Here is a 20455-nt window from a genome sequence, read left to right as displayed (position 1 = left end):
CTGACATTCGTATGTATAATTTATTTATGAAACGTGGCCCATTTAACCTGAGTTACGTGAGGCTTTTATTGCGTTGTGGCGTGTCCAATAATCTTCCAAAAAAAGAATATTTTATTTCGTTTCCATTTCCGATGATTTGGAATACTCCCATAAGTTTTCTGTCAAGTTTATGATGAAAGACGCACATTTTCGGAAAACCTAGCAATGAAACATAGAAAATACAAAACTGCTCAGTTTTTCTTCAGACGTTATCTAACCATGTTTTTTACATTTTTCAATCTGCGTTAGGGACATACCAGATGGAATTTTATATTCTTTGTCGTAAACCCAGATGTAGAAGATCTCCAGGTTTACATTCTTGCACTCTTGTCCTAACTGTAACTGCACAAGTTTTTTTACTACTTTTCTCAAATATTCCAGAATATAAATTTTAGTACATTCATTCACATTCCTGAGACTTGAATGCGGATTAGCACTCGGATAATCTTCGGTAATCTTACAATTGTTCTATGATGATCAAAAATATATTAATCCTTGCTACAAATCCATGACTAATTTTGCACTTCGGATCTAGTTAAATGTTGAATTAGTTAGTTACTATTAGCAGTTGTGATTTCGTTGTAGGGAATAAAAATTGTCAAATCTGTAACTCTGTCACGAAGTCAATACTAAAATCATATACTTATTTTTTATTAGCTGCAAATGGTGTAGTAGTAATCTTCTGTAGAACACTACTTCTATTCATGAGGAAACATAATCAAATTTTCCTTGCAAAGTGATTTTAGAAAACGAAATATAGGAAAAATATGGCATTTTCCAACAGTATGGGGGTTTTCTACTTCTTCGCCAAATTACATTTGCAAGCAAGACAGAAATTCAACTCGATTCCCATAACAAAAGTGTGTTAGTGTTACTTTACCTTTGCAAACGTACGAAGCGCGCACAATTTTCTAATCTGGGTTGGACGGATATGATTTGCTTAACAAGACATACATTTCTCTATATTAGTTGCCACTTTAGTTATACTAAATTTCATCTCTGATAAACTTTTATTACCTCAGGCAGTAATTAAAATCCAATTTTATTGGGCGGACGTGTTTCCTTCAGCGCTTTTTTGCCACAAGAGTTAAGCTTTTAATAGCAACAAGTAGTTTCTTTTCTCTTTCCATGAATGGAAAGTAAACGCCAAAATTGTACTAATTAGCACACTTCCTAAAGAACAGAGCTGCGTATTTCAATCAGACTATTATTTGCATTTAACACCGCGAGAGGCGTTGCAATTAAACCCTTCATTATGACTTAGCTGATGCATACAAACAACCGATTATCCAACTACGTGCCTACTACCGACACCTTTCAACATTGCTTCTTGTTGTCGATAACTTTATTGTACCAACCCATGAAATTCCAATAGATTAAACACGAACAGCTGCTTCACGCCTCTCATCGATATTAGTTACCAAAATCGGTTAAAAAAATATTATATATATTATACGGTTAAAATATATTGATTTGATAGCGATTCAATTTCAAGAACATCTCTAAATTTAAATAGAAAAAGAAAAATTATTTCATAAACTTTTTCTCTAAATCACTCCACTTCAGTCCAGTACCAATTAAAATTTTCGACAGGATGATGAATACACCCTACAAATTTAAATTTTATATTTACGCCACCGCTTAAACTAAATTGGCCGTTCAATTGAAAAACTTTTATTACCACCACAGAGAAACTTGAGACAACCGGAATTAATGGAGCGCAGACACATTAACACGGTTTGGTCTCATTTAAACCGTCCAGATGAATGTTCAACATGAATAGATTACAGCAGAGGGATAACTGTTTGATTTGACCAATCAAGGAGATTTACGTCCAGTTGGTTCCGAATAAGCAAACATATTGATCCTAGCTGCTTTAATTGTAATTATGGATACATTTGTAATGTGCTAATCTGTCCAATGATTAGCCCACAGGCTGTATTCTTAATGGGGCATGATAATTCAAAGCTTACAAACTAATAAATTATGTCATACGACTTAAAAAATCTGTGGGACCGTTTCAACATGATACTAAATAGAGCATGCCCGCAAAATCCTAACTTAGACGCCAAACTCGGTTTCAATTTCCATGAAAACAACTGTCCGTAAGGAATAATATATTTGGGATTTAATTAAAATCGACAAAACCAACGAATTTTGCGCAAAACTCGCAAGCGTATCGTACCGAAACTAATATTTACGACACTGTTTAAAGAGAAAAAAACCCATTTTGTTCCTTCATTTTGAGCAATTTGGCATTACTAGAGCAAAAGCGTTAAAATTTAGTATCGGCTAGGACAATGCTCCTTACGATTTTTTACAGTGGCATTGTTTCACATTATTTAATTTAGAAAGAAAGCCCACACACCGAAGCTAATGTGTCATTAGACAATTGAGACATTATTAAGAAACAAGACGACTTATTGTTTGAAATTACTGACTCAACTAAGACAATAACCGGTATGCACCAAAACAAAGTGACATAACTAATTTGCCACTTTTTCCCCGAGTATCATTGAAAACCTTCATCACACCACAACCCATAGCGTTACCGCAAAATCTCATTAATTCAGTTGACAGTTCCATATATAACAATATCACAGGTGTTTCGCTTTTAGCTCCAGGAGTTTACTTTTCAGGACAGGAATGACAAGATAGAAATAGGGGGGGCCCGTAAACGCGTTAAGCGCGCCTGTCACTTGGGAAAACAGCACTCGCTCCTGCATATTAAACGTCAGCTGTCAGGTACATAGATTATTATAATTAGTCATTATTTTCAAAAGCGATCTTCCAATCGGCTCTGCCGCTAAGCACAAGATTCTCACGTTAGTGCCGAGATATTACGTTTCACGATGATCGACTCGATTTCCACGAGAGAGAACATAAATCCTGGCTTTGTAGCAGCTTTGATATAAAAAAAAAACTGTTTAACGATCTGATTAAAGATCTTTAATAATACCAAGGGATGAGGAACCTTTTCAGATACGCATCAACGTATTCATTGTCTTAGATTTTTATCCGAGTTGCTTGCATAAAAATCCTTGAACTCGTCTGTAAAGTAGACATTTCTTCTGTTGTCAGTGAAGCTAATTTACGTTTAATGTAAAGGAGGATTTCTATCCTTCCTGCATATTGGCAATTCTACGTAGTTGCAGGAACTGCAGACAGGACTAATAATAAAAAAAACCGTACAGAAAAAATCTAACAAGGAAATTAAATATACAGGGTGTCCCACGACGAAAGACATCGATTGATATTGGAAAAAGTATAAATAGGAGAGTTGAAAATTTGGCAGGATACTGATGTGGGCATGCCCAATCTAACTAAAATATTTTCAAGATGGTTGCACTTCCGTTTATACCGGAAGTCGATCACAACTTTCTTATTTTAAATAGAACACTCCATATATTATTACATATTTGGATTCCTCACAAAATTCTGACCAGCTTTTGTGTACAATGCCCTATGCCTATCTCTAGCCGTTTTCGAAATATTTGATGTTTTTCCAAAAAAGTGACAACTTGCTGCGCTCAACATATTTTTGTACTCTGTCAAAACCTTAATTCATTTTGCAATGAAACTTTGGGATATTGTAAATTAAAGATTGTTTTATTAAACTGAGGGTGCGTAATGACTCATTTGTATACAGGGTCGTCAAAAAAAAAATCATAAACTTGCCACTAAAAAAAATGAAAAATCTCAAGTTTTTTAAATAGAAACCCACATTTTTTATGACGGAATCATTTTGAGCATTAAAAATTACAATACGTTTTAATTTACTTGCCTATACCTAAATCCAACCCCATTTCGTTTTATTACTTTTTTGGAAAAACATCAAATATTTCGAAAACGGCTAGAGATAGGCATAGGGCATTGTACACATAAGTTGGTCAGAATTTTGTGAGGAATCCAAATATGTAATAATATATAGGGTGTTCTATTTAAAATAAGAAAGTTGTGACTTCCGGTATAAACGGAAGTGCAACCATCTTGAAAATATTTTAGTTAGATTGGGCATGCCCACATCAGTATTTTGCATAATTTTCAAAACTCTCCTATTTATACTTTTTCCAATATCAATCGATGTCTTTCGTCGTGGGACACCCTGTATAAATAAAGAAAAGACAGCAAATAAGTTAGAAGTATAACTAATTTAGAAGATAACAAATAAAGCAGAATGCATATAATTCAAACCCAGGTGCGAATTAGATTTGGAATCAAGATTCAAAACAATGCTTAAAATTGTTCTGTGACGTGATATTTGTACCGAAATCTAGTTCTGAATATAATACAGGATGATCATTTTCATGTGTTTTCCTACCAGTCACAACCAAATTACAACTTAGATTAAGATGCCCTTAAGTCGGAAAGAGAACTGTTGCAAAGAAAAACTTTATTTTTTTTTAATGAATTATTACTTTATAAAACTGCAAGACATCAATGTTTTGCCTCTTTTCTCGTAAATTACATAAGTGGAATTCCATAGTTTTTCCACCATTAATCACTGCAATTTTCCGCAAGAAACTCTGCATATATCCTACTTGGGGTAATAAATTGTGTTACAGAAAAACCATAGAAAAACCATCTATACAACACCATAAAAGGTGTGGACGTGAAAGTTGGAATAGAAAACTTTCATCCATTTAACAGTAGGACCAAATCCGCCACAAGCTAACAGTATAACTAATGACAAGCGAATATTAATTGACCTTAATCGACCCATCATCAGTGGGCACACGCCCAAAAATCGACTCGACAAAAATGGAACGAGGGAAGGTGGGTGAGGCTCCGCACGCTATCATGTTAATGCCATTAACTACGAACCCAAAGTATCTACAATTTCTTTTCGGTCAGCCAGCATCAAACGGGCTTTCAAGCTTAATTAGCATGGAGCTAATAAATGTGGTTAAGCTCCGGTTTATGGTCAACTGAATTCTGTAATAACGAACCGTGTAAATCATACATATAGGCGATTCGGTTTCAAGAAAGCTTGATGGAGAGTGAAAGAAACCCATGTAAGAAATTGAATTTGTAATAAATATTCTAGACCTGATACAAACAAACAGCAGCAGTAGACTCACATTTGTCACTAACAGCCAAATGACATTATTTAATATCGAGATAAAACTGAATTAATAGAAAATTCAAATTGTATAGGTGCAAACACTTTAATTATATGTTCAAATATTCGAAACACGCATTAATTATTTCGTAATTCAGAAAACATTATAACACAAGTCAATGACTCTGCAATTAGGTAGAGCAAAGAAATGAACAGTTCAAATTCCGTAGACAAACAGAGCTAGATGCTAATGGACGTGTAGGTCATTAAAAAAAAGTACTGTTACAAGAACAAGGTTCCGAGGATACTAAAAAAGTCATTCATGTCGGTGACCTCATTGCGTCTATTGTACCGTTAACATGTGAAGTGTTACAACTATAACGATGTGCCAAAATCTTATGGTATAATTCCAGCACGAGAAATGCTACCATTGGACCGTGTAGGTACTGATAAGGTAAAAAATTCGAACGTGTATGTTGTTGGCGACACAAAACAACGTTTTTAATACCACAACCCGTGAAATTTTACCTCATATATTATCAACTATATTTAAATGTTTTATAACACGCGAAGCTCGATACGCTTCGAACACGGTATTTACAGCATAATATATTTTAGTTTAAGCTGCACCTAAGTAGCTTAATGTTCATAAATGCGGAATTGAAAATGCAATGGATCCAACACAACACATGGCCGGAACAACAAGGGGTCGTCGACCAGATTCGGGCTTGAACTTGGCCTGTCAGTGAACTTGGCCGTTGAATCGCTCGAAAGGAAACGAAGAAGATCCCTTGGCAACTTTAATAAAATATACGCAGTCAGTTGCATCACGACCATTAATATGCGTCGCGTTATAAAGACGGTCTCTCGACTTCGGCAAAGCTTTTTAGGTCAGTGAAGCATCGTAGTAAAAAAAATTATGAACGCATGTGAAGATCACTTAACAGACCGGTCCCAAGAACTCGCGGATATGGTCAACGTCCTCCGATTCAAGTTCAGTGGGACAACAGTTACGTGATTTTATCGATTGGTCGTGTAAATTGTTGTAAAACCCTCAAGAAACCAGATCCAACGCTCTTACCGTTTACTTCCTTTCGAATGTGGAACAACGAACTCTGGCGACGTTCTTCGGAATTTATTACCGTAAATAGTATTCGAAATAAGGACTATTGATCAGTTTACGAGATTTGCTTTAAACGCGGCACTTCAATCAACAACAACAAAGGTGACTAAACTGAACGTTTGGCTTCGAACAGCGGGCCATTTCGCCTCACTGAGTCCACCTTTATTATTGAAGTGATGAGGGATTCAGAACAAAAAAATCCTGCCAGAATAGCAGACTGGGAGTCGGGTATTTCATTAACAGTTCCATCAACGCTATCACTGAGAAATCGTCTCGCTTCAATAGGAACTAGACAAAAAATATAGTATGCTTCGATAAGTTCAGGCAAAGGGAAAACCTGGTGCATCCTAGAAACACAAAGTTTCTCCAATATATCCATACAATAAAAGAACTCCTATCTCCGTCCTAATGAAAAGTTTGGTAGTAAATTAATGAACTTTTAACAATATGCAAAGGGTAAAACTGTCTTATGCTACAAAGTACAAAGTAATAAGCTCTTTGTAAGTACATATTTAGTTAGAAGATACTAGCACATCTGTGTTCCTAAAGTTATCCTGTTTGTATACATTTTGGAAAACCCTGTAAGTAAAAGAGAATTATGTGCAGTAATTTGAAACTTTTAACATGGCGATCAGCAACACAAATGAACCATATACTTGGTCTTGACTAAATAATAATAAACCACCAACTTCTACACAAAATCTAAATAAAATTCTTGTCCTCTTAAATAGACAGCAAAAATTAGGTTCCTGTGACTAGAACAGTATTAACATCATAAAAGTATATTGAATACGTGCAAGTGCTTCTATAGTCATTTTATACTGTTGGATTCTCAGACACATGACCATTGTTTAGTAAAATTACCAACTTGTACATTGTACGAGTAATAACAAAAATCCTCCTCTCGACCAACTTAATAGCGAATGTTGAGAAGTGTAGCCGACCTCTAACGGATCTTTCAATTCCGTTACGCGATCTACTTTACCGATGTGGCTTTTCTTTTCTGGCCCATTTAGTCTCAATCGAGTGGAAACATTTTCGCACCGCACTGTCGCTTTAGTGAGACTGTACAAAAAAGTCAAAATTTTCCCGTTAATTTGGTTCGGCATTATGACAATCGAAATTGAGCTCAATTTGAAGTAACGCGATGTTCCATTGGATAAATTCCCCTGTTGAAGTAGCGAAACCAAGGACACATTGTTTTTACCACCCACAGGGAATCAATCCATTTACTTGTTGTTGTCGGGAAAACAGCCGTAAAATGGAAAACAGGCGGAAACCAAAAACCTTGTACGTGCAAGATGATATACATTGCGGTTTTTTCCTTTTTCTTGCATGGTTGAACGAAAACCCTTTTTTAAACCGGAGGATAAAGCCTAATCTACCAAGAACAAATCTCCCGCTTGCTACCCTCCTAATCTCGTAATTTTGCTCCCCTGTTACTTATGTTTACGGATTTACAGCTGTAATTTTATTTCCATCATTTTTTTTTCACAAATTGAGACTTAAGCTTCAAAGGGTAAACTTCATTATTACACATATAAGCAGGAGCTTAAAACTTTCCATTAGTAGTAGGACATAATAAACAAATCTCTCAACTGAATGCGCTGATATGCACAGGATTATGGTAATTAGGACTGCAAAAGGAATTAGGACTCCGGATCGGAGTGAAGCTTAACACAAATGAAAAATCCTTCAAACTTCGAACGACAAAGCTTTCTATCCGGGAACGTCTGTTTGTCCGATTTAAAGTACTTTCTTTTCAAATGGTCAGTAGAATTAGGTAGTCGGATCCGGTGAAAGCCATTTATTAATCTAGCCTCTCTTGGATATAATCAATTACTGATTTATAAAAATCTTCGGCAATCATCATACTTAAATCAATCATCTTAAATACAGAACAGAAACACCATTAAGGAAGCAACCACATAAACGTAAAACTGTTTTAGAATTGCGGTGATTGCAGATACCTTTCAGTTAACCACAATGAATGCTTTCATATCTTGGCAAAAATACTTTTAATAACTAAAACCTTTCTCAGCAATTGTGAGTTCCATCCTCTAAGTGATTGGAGAATAATCATGTTTTTCCCTAACAACTTGGTCGTCGGTGGACTACAAACTTTGTAGTTAATTTATTTTACTATTACAGAATTGAGTTCAGAACGTGTTCACTAAATAGTTACTCTTAAATACCAAGATGTTACTAAAGTGTAAGAATTAATTGAATACAAGTGATTATAAATAAAGGTGCTGTGTTGAAGTATTCAGATTTTGGAGTACCTCGATAAAAATCCTATAATAAATGTTCTTTTCCTATAAAATTATGATTGCGTGTTTGTTTGCTTGCACGCTCAAAGTAGTGTAGGTGGAGCTTGACGAAAAAATTTAGCCTCTTAGATTAATGACACCGAAAATGAGCAATTAGAAAACTGAGGCCGTCTGCCATTAACGTGAACCCTCAAATAAGCGTCCTGGCAACACGAGTTGGGTTAATTTACTAGGGTAAATATCAAAGTTTGCGGTAGCTCACCATTTTAGGTGCGGTTACTTCAGCAATTAAGACGCAGACATTAAAAACTCCCATATGGTTCTGTAGGTTTGAGTTGACCCTTCAAATGAAACCTAATTGCAGAGCGTTACCTTTCAGTAACGGAGCAATTTAAGGAAATTATTCTGTTTGATCTAATGCAGTCAGAATCTAGATCGTGTGACTGGCAAGAACCGTGAAATTGTAACCTGTAATACCTATCTAGCGCGGATGTTTCCTAAGCGAATTAATTGACTGGACTTTTTGCTTTATTTCTAGATATTCTACCTGAAAGTTGCGTTTCCATCTAAAGATAAAGGCCTTTTCAAATAAGACCCGCAGATAATCCAAAAGTAGAGACAAGAACCAACCGTACCGGGACAGTCCAAACAGCCCAAATCCCTTTTAACGTGTCCCAAAGAGGGCTTCCTTAATCACCATTTTTATTCAGATCTCTGCGTAAGGGAAAACCTTTGATAGAAAGGTATAAGGCGTTTTCCACTTCAGTCATTCTCTTTATTGTTCAAATACGAGCCTTATCGAGTTAATATAATTCCCTAAACTTAAATTGGCGTACCAGTTACACTTGCCAAAAAATAAAAGGATAAATCAGTTACAAAAGGACAGCAAAAATTAGAAAAGGCCCATTTTATAATGCACGATATATTCGACAAAGACAAACTCGCTTTGCACGTTCAAACATTTTCGAAATACGAACAAATTGGAAGCCACATTTTCAGTCGCTTTTCTGGCTATTTATTCAAACACGCCATCCTTTCAAATGCAAAATTGCATTATTGCTTCCTTTTATTTGAGAGTCGAAAATCGACTGACATCTAATAACCATCCAGTTGGCGACGACTTTATATTGAAAGTCCCAAAATACACTGAATCTGAGAAAGTCAATTAAAGAACCTCAAAGCTTTCACGAGTCTACACTCCATTTCGCTCTATACAGACTTAAACTCTGCATGCCAATTTCCGTCGACAATATCCAGATTATCTTCTCAGCTTCCAGCAATGTCTGAACACAATCTTAAAGGCCAAGCCACAGTTGTTCGCCCTAGCAGGTCATTAAAGGAAGTGCAGGAGTTCTACACTATGAAAGATCCAGACGTAATAAGTGGTAATGTAATTTGCTGGGTGAATGAAACTTGTATGTCTTGCGGCACAAGGGATTGAGATAATTGTGCTTTTATGTAGGAAAAATCCACCTGTTTTATATTGCTACAAATTCCAACGTTCGCAACTAAATTTATAGCCAGATATATTTCTGGGAAAACCATCATCATTGGTTGTTTTCGTAGCTCCTTTGAAAGCGTTATCCTGGTTTTTTCTAAGAACCACGTCTGTTAGTTTAGGTGGATGTCTATAAGTAACTTTAGGTGATGGTTTACCGTGCTTTTCAATAATCCATTATTTAATTTACAAACTGATACAACTGAAATGTCTTATAACAGCCTGAGCAGTGGTTGGAATCTGTCAAATTTAGCACACTATTTCTAACTAATCCTTGCAATTAGTTATAACTGTTCATGGAAATAACCGATTTTTCAGCTTTACAAGAGTCCTTGAGTTCAACTATTTTCGTCTTTTTCAATCCGGTCAGTGTTAAATTTTTGGCAACGTTTTTGCTGTCATTTTAGTCTGGTATTTGTGACTAATATCCATAAAACTCGCATTTAAGTGTCCGTCCTTAAAAGTCACATAAAACTTTCTTTCTTGTTAAATGTAACATTTTAGTTTTGACCTAGGTCAATAATAGAAACGTCTGGCAAAACCAAAACGAAAACAACCAAACCTCAGCCACTTAATTATCATAATCGACAGTTTTCCTAGACAAACTCAGCTGCTTATTTTCCCTCTAATCGTGCGCAGCCAGATGTAAATAATGGTGCCTGAATTAATGGATCTTTGCAAAAAATCAATTTTATCCGAGATTTTCTACCAAACTACTTATTACCGTTTAGAAATGATTTAATGCACATGTGTGCAAAGCCAAATTTGAAATTTAAACGAGTCTTACTGCTAAATAATGGTACATAAAATGCTAAATTGTTCGAATATTAAAAAATTACTTGTGAGTATTATTCAATTTTAATAACAGCCAATGAAAGAAGTTTGATATAGGTTGTAGGCAGATAATGAGATAAAAGGCCACTTTAGTTTTGCATGTCAAGCTCGAAATTAGTTTTTCTTCAACACTCCAGGTAAATAGTAAAACTTCAACCTAATAGTTACTTACTTGAGAACAAATAAGATATTACACTCGTGTGGAAAGTGATAGCATTAAACTTGACGGATATATTGGCAGGCTGATATTATGAGCCCCTTTCTTTCCTATAACTCAACCGGGGGGGCCCGATAGCAACATTTTTTTACGATGAAACCTCATGTTTTATCGCAAAGAATTTGCCATTTTCCTTTTCCATATCTAAATATAGAATAACGGAACGCCGTATATAGACTGGAAATGTTGCTTTCAGCACGTCCGATATTCAACAACGTCCATATAAAACAGTATTAGCATTACGTTAAATTTTGATTCGTCGTTTTTGGAATGTAAGAAGAACTGCCACCCAGTGAGTTTCCTGCTGGGTTTGGATTATGTTCAGTTAACACTTTTTTTATGGTTGAAATTTTTAGTTTGAAAATTAGCATGTAACCGCAAAACCGGATGGGCAATTTCTATGTAATAGAAAAACCAATTGCTTTCACATTTTTTTTGTAATTCTTTCGTGTAAAACCATTCAATTTAGTCAAGTCAATAGAAATTTAGAAAAGGGAATTTCGAATAGAAATAAGATCTGCAATTTACAGGATTTTGGTGCCATACTCCAAGAATTTTTTTAAAATATATATTGTCTAACTAACAATAATTATTTTCAACTTAATTCAAAAAGCAAATAATATGCAGAGTCGTACCAATGAAATGTCTCGTTTTAAAATTCAACTATTTATTTGAATTTCATGCAGACATGCTCAAAGGGCATCACCAGGCGGTACCGTTTCATACGGAACCCGCTCAGTCTGTAACGGTAAGCGGAATCAATTATTATTCCTTGGTGGCCCCGTTCGTACGCAACTACTAGGAGGTTCTCTGACCCAAGACGAAGACTTCTCCGAAGAAATATTTAGCAAACTCGTTTAAGGGACTTTTCTCGAAAACCACACAAGATTTCGAAAGTTCAGTTTTGAAACTTTAGCTTTTAATGGATAGTATCCACACGATGTTAGAGTTATATCGGTCCTTAGAGCTCTTTTCTAATTTTGTAGCATGTTTTCGTTCGTTCGATCGCCAATTATCAGCATTTGACGGTTGATTGGATATTTGGGGACGCATAGAGCGCTAGACCGTGGCGATAAGCGTGATGGCTAAGGAATGCCATCAATTTCGTTAATTGGTCCGATTTCTGTGGACAGTTTTAATTTTAGATAAGTTTCATGCCAAAATTTTGCTGTCGTACTACTGGAAAGTCTACCTATATATTATATTTAATTTTCGGCTGTTACTATTGAAACTTTTTTACAGGACTCAAAAAAAAAAACGAAATCAGCGTAGTAAAGAGTTAGTTTAAAACAATTTACAACTTTCAATAAGCGCCCCAGGCAGAATAATTCCAAAACTAATGTAAAAACGGTGCCTCGAATTTCAAACTTTACCAGGGGGTTGTGCAGAGCTTAGCCGGAAACTCTAAATTATTGCAGATTGGGCTAAACTTCCATACGTCACACAGATCTCGCTCCGAGCTGGAATTTATCGCTAGCCTAATTGATAAGTACGGCTATTTTGGTGGTGGTAATATTCGCCTAGGGAAGTTGGTTTACGTCTGTCAACTTGGATGAAGCTAAACCCGAGATAACTTTGCCCAACTATATTTAATCAGTCAGTGAAGAGCTATTTGGTTTAGGTAATCCTCGAACGTAATAAAAACAACACAATTACTATTTTAACTTGTACAATTGGATATAAAAAAATTAACCAACGGTTCTGTAATTCAACACCGATCATATCTTATCGACTAAGTCAGGTCTGGCTTGAACAAAAATTGAACATTTCCACCGGGGACTATCTACTGCCCATAAAATAGGAATTGAGATGCTACGCTCAGCTGAACACCAATAGAGCTATTAAGTGAATTAGATGATTCCTGAACGAACTATGAAAGATACTTTTGTGTGGTTCTTATAAATTGGGTAATACTACAAAATTACGAACAAGTTTGATTCAATGAGAGAATAAAGAAATAGCTTCGTATGTTAACACCAAAAAATACACATTTACTTTAATCGATCGAACTTATAGTCAGTGGTATAAATGTAAGAATAAAATCACTCTGGGTCAGTCCAACGGTTAACCCTTACAAAATACGTTACTGTCCGAGGGATTTTCCAACATGATAAATGATGGTCACCAGTTTGTCAGCATGTTCTTTTTGAATAGGACTCATAAAATTGAAGCACAAAAGGTATAAAGCTCAAATAGGCTCAAATATGAATCGTAGCGATGATAAGACAAAAAAAGTGGCATTAAAGTCAAAAATTCAGTTACATACCATCTATAGCGTACATTTCAAAATGCCTAACCGATACCAATTTGAATCATGGCAAAAAAACGAAAATTGTTGTGCAATATCCCGGATTATGATACATTCCTCATGAAATATTTGCGGTACAGTACAGTTACTTTTATGAAGCCAAGTTGATGGGAATACTTCCAATTCGAGGCGTATTGTCACTCAGATTGTTTGTTGTATGTATTTAAAACTAGATCGTCCGCATATCCGACATTGACTGTAAATGGAATTTCCTGATTTGAATTCTGAATAAATACTTAAGAATATGAAACAAACTCTTCGCAAGGACGAATTTGCAATACTCATACCTGAGGTAGAAATAAAATATGTATGTAGTTGGTTGATAGTAGCCTCTGTAAGGTATTTTTTCTTAAGTGGTATTGGTTGGATTAGGCCAGAAAAAAGCAGACGTTTATTGTCTACCACGAGTCGACGAGTTAGACTCGAAGAAACATCGAAATAACCGAGTTAAATGGTGTTCAAAGCGTACAAGAAGTGAATCCCACTACACATTACAAGCACGCTGATTACTTTAAAAAAAAATAAAAATAAAAATAAATAGTACAAAATTGAATCTAGAACAAATAATTCAATTTATAAATGTGTGCAACGATGGAGTTACATGTGTCCTACATTTTGAAAACCCTTACTAAGGCGTTTTAAACTACACAGTCCTGAGGATGACCACCAACAGTGGTCGAAACGTCGACTCGTGGTAGACAATAAACGTATAAAATATGTAATTCGCTCTTGAATAGGTTTGAAATGTGGTGTAATATTTACAAGCCAGCATCCATATCGCAAAGCAGGTGATACTAGGTCTCAGAAAAGCGTGCTTTTTCATGTTGTCTGTCTAAAACATTCCCAAACCTGACAAATTTAAACAATAATATTATCATTTCCTCTAATATTTTTTCAGATTTAAAATTTTTGATATAACGGCAAACGTACACACAAGGTTTTACTAGGTTAATAAGTGTTCATTTTTAAAGGAATAAAGCTTCTAACTTTTCCTAACTATCAGTTAACTAGAACTGCATGTTTACTAATACATTAATTAAAATTCATAAAACTGAGCTTAACGAGCCGGGATGAGACTTTAGCTAACTCAAGTCTATTTTTATGACCAAGTTAATTAGAAGAGGTTATTATAATATAGTTTGTAAGGTAACAAAAAGTGATCTTTTAAAAATAGAGAAAAAAATATTTTTTGGTAAGCTTCATATAGTATAATAGTCACTCAACTAAATGAGTGACAAACATAAACTCAGCATACTATAAAAAATCTGAAACTTTTTGAATATCAAGAATCAAAGCATACACCGTAGGAACATTAATAATTATTATAAAAGAGCTAAAATTGCAATTATTTAATTAAAAAAAATCTGTTGGGTAAATAACCTTAACTTTGTTATAAAAACTTTATCCCAGCCATATTACTGTTAGTTAAAAAACCATGCCTTCAGTAAAGCTATTTAGACCGGAAGTTTATGAATCTAATTATGAACTTAGTGTGAGAACTACTCACATAGTTTGCGACTCTCGTTTCTAGTATAACTTTGTTTAGAGCCCTTAAGTAGTTAGGTATCTTCAATTAAATCGCCCAGCTTTGCTGAACGAATTAAACTATATTATTACAGTCCTTAATGAGTGCACAAACCGTGTTGGTAAATGAGATTCACACAATACAATTATTTAGTAGTTTAACAAATTTGGTCGATATCTCATTTTCGTTGAATATTAAATATTATCGCCCAGCGGGATTGAAAATTTTTCAATGCTGAACGAAAATCCTTATTAGCATTGCCTACGGGTTCTTTATTTCCCAAGCACGTAATACATCTTTCATCCTGTCGCCATTACAGTAATTTAAATAGTGGAAGAGACATTTTCCATTTATTCCAATACATACAGCTTGTCCCTAGTGTTTGGTTATATTCTTATTTAAAGGCGCCTACGAAGAATAAATTCATCGTCGTAACTTAGTCGCGTAGAAAAATCAGTTTGAAAATGATAAATTGAATTTTGGCTTTGCCAATTAAAATATTTGAAAGCTGTGTAATATACATTCATTGCAGAAAGTTCAACTTTTCAATTAGAGAGTTAAATTTCTGAAATGCATATTATATTATCCTCGGAGCCCCAAAAAGGCTGTTTAATCTAGCGAAATTTTCTATTTAAATATTAAGAGCTGCGCGAGCCTTATTAAAGGTATAACTGATTAAAACTTTCATTTCACCGAATTCCCTTCATTACAATTTTCTAGTGACTAAGCCTAGATTGCGTCACCAAACACTGTTCCCAATATGGGAATAATGGTGTCATTAAGCAAATATTAACCAGAAGTTCCAAGTATTTCAAAATAACGTTCCCATGTTATGGAAATGATGTAAGAAGGCTGGTCTAAACAGTTTTACGACAGATATTTATTTCAAGGCTAAGCCACATGTGTAGGTTTACTATTTATTTGTTTAAACTAGATGAACTGATCTCTCTGTGGGATCGTTAATTATTGGTACAGAAAGATAATTGTTTAAGTTCGAGGCGTAAAACGGAACTGCTTCAGTTTTAATGTTTCTGGAATTTTAAACGAGCTGTTTATGTTGGCTTAATTTTCTAGTTACCTGAAAAATGTTGTGGTTAAGTTAGTCAAAAACAAAATACGATGAATTAATGCGAAATTGTAATAACGCATTAAACATTAGTTAACCAATTTAATAAATTAGTGTGATTTAGAAGTTTGCACTCGGTATAAAAAAACACTCCAAACAAAACTCGGAAATGCATCCGGAAATGGAAAGCACAACTATTATTTATTCATTTGCAAAATGATGGTAATATGCAAGAGAAGCCATTCACTAACAAAATTGATTTAGTGTGTTTGGAAAATACCACAACTTGTAATGATCTACATTCTCTAAAATCGTGTTTGCGTGATCAGCATTAAGTTTTAACACACTGACATCAAATGATATCTTTTTAATTAGTATATTAGTCCATCTAAAAAAAAAAACATTTTAGCATTTCTTTATCTAGGAGTTTATAGCCGTTAGTCATGTTTACAGAAATGTTAAGTACTGGACATTTATTGAGGCTAACAAGACTTAGTAATCAAATATTAATAAATCGTACAACTTTCTCCTTGAACAGGCAATAAACTACTGATCTATCTCCTTTCATAACGTATTGATCATTCTCAAACCTTTCTACACTCAATTACGGATGTCCAACATTATATTAGATGCATATAGCTTCTCACCCCATCTATAATTTTAAAATGACTGCCACTAATTGAGTTTCCGTAGGTGGAGCTTTTAGCTCGACCTCAATTTTCGTTTAGAAAACTCCTCCATATGTTTTCTATCGAGCGGATCTCCATAGAATATGCATTTCCAAACCATTTTGAGTGTAGAAGAAAATAGGTTAACAAGCATTTTTTTGTGTTTTGAAGCAGGATGTCAGTGTTTTGAAAATAATAACTATTAGTAATATTCTTGTGTTCAATAGGCTATTCGTTCTTGTTTTGTTTTCTTGCAGAAAAGTATTTGGTCGTATAAATTGATTATGAAAAACGTGTTTTAGTATTCCATTTTTGACCTACTGCGTAACTTACATAATATTACATAGCTACGATTTGCTACAAATACCTACATATTTTTTGACAATTATTATTCATTGAATGTGAAAGCTCATATTTCAATATGGTATGTAAAAGTCTTTTCGTCCAATTTTGGTGTCAACGATAAGTCAATGTACTGATAAAGGACCTTAATGCATTTTGTCACGTCTGTTACATGTTAATATTTTGCACTCAAGAGATATTGTGAGTTTTAGCCGTAAGGCAAAGTTTTATTTTTAAAATATTCAAAAATAGTGTTCCCAACAAAAAATTAATCATACGTCATACAAACATTTTTGAGGTAACACGCACAAAGCCAAAACGTAATTTGTTAATTTTCACTAACAGTCTAACTTAGCTAAAAATATAGCTGTATTACCCTACGCTACCCCTACGTAATTATAAAAAATCATTGAGGTTGACCTTTTGTCACAAAAATATAAAATTACTAAACATAATTAAACATTGTTGCCCTGAAAATAAAAACGTATATTTGTGAAACATTAGACATTAACATACAGAAAAAACTCTCATCCAGGCAATGCCATTACGAATGGAATAGGAGCTAAAAAGCCCGCAAAAAAATGTATAAACGGATTAATCTTTACGAGAAAAAGGTACAAAATGACACTTTTGTCCTGGGGCACACAAAGCAGTTTAGTTAAATTTTTATTTTAAGCAGTAGAATTAAAATATTAAAGCTTGCCTTTGGCACCCTATCGATAATATTAACCTATTCCATGAGTTGTATAAGTGATGATATAAGTTTGGTTTAATTGTCTAGTACAAGTAGCTACAAAACTCAAAACTTCAAGAAAGAAACATTTTGAAAGTCATACTACATTTTTTGTTCAATCATAAGTTTGCAATGTGTTTCATACGAAACTTTTTCTAATTTACAATACACCCTTGGCACTTTTTTAAAACAATAACAGCAAGTTGCTCTCAATAAAATTTGTGCCATCATAAAAAATCCCATTTATAACAAAACGTTCTTGACGTAACACGAAATTTTATAGACTGGTGTTTGCTGGCTAAAGTGTTTTCTAGACGTGTAAAAAAAACCTCAAACAACTGAAAATTGAATCAATAATCTATCGTTGGCTGAGCACGGAAAGTCAAGGTCGAAAAACAACTCGAATTTTGGTGAAAGACCTATTTGACCTTATCCTGTGGCAAAAGTTCTTGTACAAATACCCCTGTTACAGGGGAAATTTATAGGTCGAATTAGATATTGAATGAAAGCAAACGCAGGGTCCTATATTTGGAAGGTATGGATGGATTAATTCAGATACAATTTGCTCACAATCACTCGTGTTAATTTCCCGTCTGTACAAAGCGATGTTCCGGATAATAATCTGAGCAATTCCACTTTGCTTGTATTGGATAAATGTGCTAATCGCGGTTCGATAGGCTTTTGGAATTTAATTAGATTCGACGAGCAATAAGTTTAAGACAAAATCTTCCTATGTCAACCAAAAAGTTTTTAAATTTAACTTTCCGTTCTAGAAAGATGGAAATTCTTGTCGCTCGTATAACTTTATTAAAAGCGCTTGAAGCATTTTTGACTCGAGCATAATACTGCTTTTCGTTGGGTAAGGAAATTAGCACGCTGTTTGTATATGCCAGAAACTTTCGAAATGTTATGATTATTTTCACTAAGATGCTACATTGAATTAAGTTATTAGGGATAACCATCAGCATAATCTAATTACCTAATCTGAATTCAGTGAAAGACTGTTTCTTGGAAAGTTCTCCCCCAGTCGGCTTTAAATGAACCTCGCACGTGCTCATCTTTTTTTCTGAAGGCCGGTTTACGCCCTTGTTTTATTGTTTATGAAAGGGGGGAAAACAGTAATATTCCTGTTTGCGCCTACAAGAAAAAAATGGGATAAAACGCCGGTGTAGAAGTTAATTCTTTAAGTAATTGCGAGGGACGGACGCCACTTACAACGAACGGCGTAGGCTGCATTAAGATTAATGGGCTGACATCGTTTTCCCGACACCGCCAGTGAGGTAGATAAATTTGCCAGCTTCTCTTTTGGCCATCTGTCTTTGGGAGACATTTTTCCATTTTTTTCCTTATCATACTAAAATATTTCGCATGTCCGTTTGTCCACTTAACAATAGGCGGTACGCACCAGATCGATGACCTGTTGGAACTATTGCCATAACCAGTAGCTGATATGCCGTGAAATCGTTTAATCATCACTAATTTGTACGGTATTGCAATGTTACTGGTCGATTTGCTGTATTAACAGATACTCCTATTTGCCGTACTATATTACATAACGGTTTGTTGACTTTTAGTTGTGTCGTTTGTATAGCAGTTCTGCGTCAAGTAAACCAAATTGATGTTTGATACGGAATGATTGATACTGTCGATATAAAATGGAAGTAGTGTTATATGAATGACACTATGCAGTTCGCAAAACTCCTTTGGCAGCATTTGCTAACGCTTCAGAATAATGTTAGTCACCATTCTCGTATTTAGTCATTCAGTAAATGTTGTAGGCATTTTGCCAGAACAATTTTTTGAGTATTTCTTGAAACCATCGAGTCAAATGTTAATAATTGATTCATTATTTTCGTTTTAATTTACTCAATTATTTTCTGTATCTGGTTTTAATTGTCCTCTTTGCCAGATATGTTTATGTAATTTTGAATATGCCCTCATTGACTTTTCTGTCTTGACGATTTAGATAGAGATGTTTTAAAGATATTCAACCATACGCTATCTACAATTGAAACAAATTTAAAAACGTCAATCTCTTATTATCTTCATGAATTTTGCATGTAAAACGTATTGTATTTTGCCACTGAAATGTGTTCACTGAACTGCACACAATTGTATTGGTATATTATATTATTGAAGCCAAAATTCTAGGCTTGAAGCTATGGTAATATTAATCTGTGATACGAAATTCAGCTTTCTCGTAAGGGCCGATGATTAATTGAGCCTATTAAGAACCTAAATCGATAAATTTCAGCTTCAACAGTAAAGAAGAATATTTACGATCTGCATTCGTTACAAAATGTCCGGGACTCATCTAAACCCTTTGCCAAACGTCTTAATTTATACTTGCGCAATATTAATAACTCTGTTTGATGCTGACAGTTTTAATTTCGATAATTTGGAGAACAGCCAGCACTGAGATTGGTTTATTCTGATCATTTAAATCGGAAAATTCTCAATCTCCATGAAAGGTACCACTGAGTTTAAACCGTTCGATGCTCGTCCCCAAGGAGTTGTATTTCAATGAATAGTCTCGTACAAGACCATTAGCGGTGGAAACAAAAAGTAACAGGTTTATGGGAGATAAAGTAGGGTTGCTATCGATTTATGTTGAGAGCCTTATTTGAGAAGGGTTTGCTAAATTTCCGCTCTGACGAACATCTTCAGGTTTCCGTACTTACCACTACAAAGAGTCAGTAAAAGGAGAATAGCAGAGATGTCGTACACTTACCTGAAAAAAAAAAACATTCATTAATTGATTATTATTAAG

The 20455-nt window shown here is 34.6% G+C and overlaps 1 protein-coding gene across 9 annotated transcripts in view; it reads right to left on the bottom strand.

Annotated features, from left to right (window-relative positions):
* pum (pumilio) overlaps positions 1-20455 on the bottom strand; it is an 82612-nt gene that overhangs the window by 15356 nt on the left and 46801 nt on the right. The gene's annotated exons all lie outside the window — the stretch shown is intronic.

Source organism: Ips typographus, linkage group LG4 (genome assembly GCF_016097725.1).
Source record: "Ips typographus isolate SLU linkage group LG4, UJ_Ityp_2.0, whole genome shotgun sequence".
Classification (NCBI taxonomy): domain Eukaryota; kingdom Metazoa; phylum Arthropoda; class Insecta; order Coleoptera; family Curculionidae; genus Ips; species Ips typographus.
The sequence above is the reverse complement of the archived record's forward strand: the minus strand, read 5'-3'. Positions and strand labels throughout refer to the sequence as shown.